Consider the following 5,362-nt stretch of genomic DNA (forward strand, 5'->3'; position numbering starts at 1 on the left):
AGAAAAAAAAACCCAAAAACTTTCATCTAGCTTTTGATTTATCTATGCACAAACACACACACACATATACTCAAGAAAAATGCATTATTAAATAGATTGGCACTGCTATAAATGGARAAATGCAGCAATGTAAATTAAGGAACTCGAGCAAACAAACCAGATTGGAAKACCACCACCATATCCAGGCCTAAATATGGCCACAGCCAGGGACGTGACACCCCTTGGAGCGCTCCAGCAGATGAATGGAAGAGGCTCTTTGTTGCCTTCTGCTCTCAAAGATTTCAGGTGTGCGAGGAAAGGAAAAAGAAACACAAGAGAGATGTGAATCTTGTTCCAAACCCTTATATTTCTTAAAAGCATCAGGAACTAAACAAGACAGGACTATTCCTTCTTCCACTGTCAGCTTAAAGACAACCTACGAGGAGAAAGATTCATCTCTCCTGGAGACCATGTGATCTGCAGAGGCTTCTTTTACTGAAGGATACCCCTCTAAACATCTCAGGTCTTCTCTCTGTTTTATCTTGAAGATTGGAGGACCAGACATACTTTAATTCTGCAAGATAAGTTCAGCCAGGACTTAGGCTTGGTCGGACTTAAATCCCATGAATGGTTATACCTCTGTAGAAACCTTTATTGGTCAGACTTAAACCCCATGAATGCCTCTATAGAAACCTTAATTTTCTCCAGGTTCATGATATTCTTCAGCACCTAGTTGGACAGGATCCCTAAACAACAGTAGGGGAAGAGGAAGAGGAGTTTTGTTTCAGGAGATTCCCATGTCTGACTCTGTATTTTCTACTTACCAATTCTTYAAATCAAGTTCCCAGTCACTAGGAAAACAAATGTCTCTTTTGACAGGAGACTGAAAATCTCTTTTCTCCTGCTTGGCAGATGATCTCTCAGCTTCATTCTCCAGCTTTCTCATCAGGAAGAGCAAGATCTGGTCTTCCTGCTGGGGAAAAAAGGGAATGAAGCACAAAGATTCTGGAAACCAAGAAGATAGGGAGACCTCTGCGCCTTCCTTCTACATCCCAAAGCGGCAAAGCGCAGAACCAGTGAGGTTCTAAAATCAGGAAGGTTTTAGGGCTCTTTTTTCTCCTCTGCAGATGACTTGAAGATGTGATTTTTGAGAGGACACATTTAGCCTCCTCTGAAACCCATCATGTCCATGCAGAGTGCAGAGGGAGAAGCGATGCAGGAGGTCCCGTGGCCCCTGACTTGCCTTCTGACACCGCTGCCGTGGCTGGACCCGGCTGAAGCTGCCCATGGTCAATGTCCTGATCTTCTCTCCCTTCAGCTCCACTCTCCCTTCCCAGCAAGAATTGCACTTCCCTTTGGCTGTGAAGCTTCAGGATCCCCATCCATGGTGGTGGCCCCACGCCACAGCAAGGTACTAGTGCGCCCTTCCTCCTGCACCCTCTGCCCTGCTCTCCAGCAGGAATCCCCTCTTCCTGATGGGATTCGTTTTCCAATAGTGGTGTTTGGGCACCACAACGTCACCTGGTCACCTCGTTCCCAAGTCCCCTTCCCCACCCTAGTGAAGCATTTATAGTCCAACATGTAGAGCRCTCCTGCTCCTGGCTGATTCAGCAACAAAATCCTGCTCCTTTCAGGGATGGGGGGGACCCAGCTGGGCCTGGGGGATAAATCCCACCCTGATGGCTGGTGTCACCCTCACCAGATGCCCGTCGTCCCGGGGCTCTTCCATGCAAGTCAATGTCCCCCACGGGAGGCCCCATCTCCTTGCCACAGTAGTCTGCAAAGATGTAACCTCCGGCGCTAGCAGCTCGCTGGGTCCGAGACCCCCCCAGACTGCACTAAGGTAGCTACTAAGCATGATATTGTGCTCTATATTTATATATATCCTACATAATATCTACTGTGCTGTATTCACAGGAGGGGTATCTCCCAAAGGGCCAACAGGACCATTTCTGCAGCATTGGGGAGGAGGGCGTGCAGCAGCACGGCCCCCACCCAGACTGGAATTAGCTTTGGGGGATGTTCAGGTTGTTTTGGTACATGTATTTATCCCTGGTTTCTTGTTTTATTCTGTTTTGATAAATCTATTTATTTGGAGAGCCAGATCTGTCTGATAAATCTGATTAAAGTGTCTTCTCAATTCACCATCCTGTGTTGGCTCTCTTTTCCCTGGCAGACCCCAGGGCTTCTCACGAATCCACGTTAYGACTCCAGGGCTTCTTTGGCTCCCTGTAGTCACTCACACATCCTCCTTGGGAATGGGCCAGGGGAACTGTGACCTGAACAGTGTCTCACAGAAGCACAGGAGGGTTGAGATTGGCAGGGATCCCTAGGGATCATCCAGTCCAACCTTCCTGCTCCATCAGGGACACCCAGAGCACGGGGCACCCGCTCCAGCCCGGCGCGTTGGGAAGGTCTCCAGAGCAGGAGCCTCCGCAGCCTCCCTGGGCAGCCTCAASCAGGGCTCGGGCACCCTCCCACCAAACAAGTTCTTCCCCACGGCCACATGGAGCTGCCCGGCCTCCAACCTGCACCCACTGCCCCTTGTCCTGCCCCTGGCCACCACCCACAAGAGCTTGGCCCCTTCCTGCTTCCATCCTCCCCTCGGGTGCTTGGACACAGCAACCAGGTCCCCTCTCGGCCTCCTCTTCTCCAGCCTCAACAGGCCCCGCTCGCTCGGGCTCTCCTCACACGAGAGCTGCTCCAGGCCCTTCCTCAGCCCTGTCGCTCTGCGCTGGCCCCTCTCCAGCAGCTCCACGTGCCCCTTGTCCTGGGGAGSCCAGAGCTGCCCCCAAGGCTCCAGCTTTGGCCTCCCCAGAGCGGAGCAGAGGGGCAGGATCCCCTCCCTGCCCTGCTGCCRRCGGCCTCCCGATGCAGCCAGGAGCCCATTGGCCTCCTTGGCCACCAGGGCCCTGCTGCCCCATGGGCACCTTGGTGTCCCCAGGTCCCTCTCTGTGGAGCTGCTCTCCAGCAGGTCAACCCCTCCTCTGTCCTGGTTCCTGGGGTTGTTCCTGCCCAGGGGCAGGACCCTGCACTTGTCCTTGTCTCCTTCGCCTCCCGTCCCTGTGCAGCAGTGTGGTGGCTTGGACAAAYTCCCTTGGGCACCTGATACAAGAGATGACCATGCTGGTTGTTCAGAGCATTAACGAGGAGAGAAGGGAGGCTGCCAAGAGATGCTGTGGCTAGTGATGGAGACAGCAAGAGGTGGGGAGGTGGGGAAGAGAGCCCTGTTCAATAGCTCTTTGCCAAAAGCTAGATGAGATAAGAGACACGCTGCAAGGATGTGTCCCCTTCATCCTTCCACAGCTCTCCCATTGAGGGGTCTCCAACAACCATGTGCTGGATTCCTGGCCCCCATGCCACCCAGTGCACTGTACCCAGCCATGGCTTGCAAAGCACATGGGCACGGAGTGGATCCAGTTAATTTTACCCAAGGTAAAAACAAGGATCCCAGCAAACCCAGTGGTGCTTTTGGGGCTGGTTTCCTGTTAGGCATCCCAGTGGCCAAAGGGAAAGGGGTTAAATCCTGGGTTGGAGCAAGGCTGCTGAGTGCGTGACTGTAGGTGAGTGCCCATGGGGAGGATGCTGCCAGTCTGCTGGCAGAGGCCGACCTTAATTCTGAGTGTAATTAGCTCACACTTGCAAGCCCTAATTGAAGCGGAGCTAAGGACCAATTTAGGCTCATTTACCTGAAGTGGTGGATATTTGAAATGAGTTTGCCCAGCTGGGTTCCTAGGGATGGCCTCATTCCTGGGGGGAAATCTGCCCAAACCTTGCACTGTCCAGCCCCAGTGAAGTTTCCTATAGGAAGCTATAGGTTGCCAAACCCAAATGCAGGCAGGAGATGTCTTCACAGAAGGGATGAGCTCAACAGGAACCTCTGGAGATCATCTCCAGTTCTCTGCTCTAGCGGGGTCACCTACAGCATGTTGCCTAGAACCATGTCCAGGTGGCTGTTGAACACTTCCAAGGATGGACATCCCACAACCTCTTTGGGTTTGTCCTCATGTTCAGATGGACCTTCCTATTTTGCAGTCTAGGTTGGAAGGGATCACAGAATCACAAATGTTCAAGGTTGGAAGGGACCTCTAGAGATCATCTAGTCCAACCTTCCTGCTCCAGCAGGGACATCTACAGCACGGGGCCTCTGGTGGCATCCAGGTGGGTTTTGAAGACCTGCAGAGAAGGAGATCTCCAGGGCCCTGTCACCCTCACAGGAAAGAAGTTCTTCCTCACATGCAGATGGAACTTCCTGTGTTGCAACTTACACCCATTGCCCCTTGTCCTATCCCTGGCCACCACTGAGAAGAGCTYGGCCCCTTCCTCCCTGCATTCCCCCTTCATGAACTTGTACATGTTAACCATATCTCCTCTCAGGCTTCTCTTCTCCAGGCTAAACAGGCCCTACTCACTTAGTCTACTCCTATTGTTGGCCAGCACTGAAGAGCCTGGATTTGTCCTCTTGACACCCTTTAGCTATGGGTGCTGCTGATGTCCTTGCACTGAAACTGGTTCTAGGAAAGGTATTTGCTGGCCTGTGCACTGCAGGGTGAGGTGCTGCATGTGCCAGTCACCAGAGGAGGAGCTGGAAGACTCAGATGATGCCATTTCCATGGGGTGAACATGGATATGACTGATCTGCCCTTCCAGAAGAGTGGAGCTTTATTTATCTCTCAGATTTGTCATATTGTCCTGGACCTGGATGCCTCTGAGCATCATCTCATCATCTCAAGTGCTAGTTTTTCCACTCCCTTCAGTCTCTCAAGCCTCAGCCAGCTTTCCATTGCCTTCAAGTTGGTTTTTTGCTGTGTTCTTTCTACGCCTTCAGTGCAGCTCTGCTTTAGGACGCTATCAAAAAAGACACACCATAAATTTTATACTGAACAATAAAACATTTTCCTGTTGGCTGCTCTTCCACCTCACTCACTGCAGCAGCACAAGCTGAAGGGATCAGCTTGATCCTGTGGCCATGCAGGCCAAGTGCCCCAGTTCCATTCGGACATGGGCTGGAGAAAACCAAGATGACATTGCTTGTTGGTTGGAGGAATGATCCCACCAGGGAGGAGATGCCCTGAGATAAGAAGTAGACTCAGATCTCCTTCGGGATGACAAAGATGCACAAATGGGTTCCTTAGGTGGGTTCATCATCTTTCCCCAGCCACAACCTTTTGGGCTCTCTGTTGTTTCTTCTCCACAATGGCACAGGAGGGAAAGGACATCAGCTTCATCTTGGGTTACCCTGAGTGCTGGCCAGTGCCAGAGACCTCTGCCAGGACTATAGAAACGAACATACTACCAGTAACCCATCACTCAGAAGGGCTGGAGATGCAGAGGGGCCAGGAGGGCTGGAACTCAACTTCCTTCCCATGCAGCCCCACATGCT

Source organism: Nothoprocta perdicaria, unplaced genomic scaffold, assembly GCF_003342845.1.
Source record: "Nothoprocta perdicaria isolate Ctin4 unplaced genomic scaffold, notPer1 scaffold_288, whole genome shotgun sequence".
NCBI lineage: Eukaryota > Metazoa > Chordata > Aves > Tinamiformes > Tinamidae > Nothoprocta > Nothoprocta perdicaria.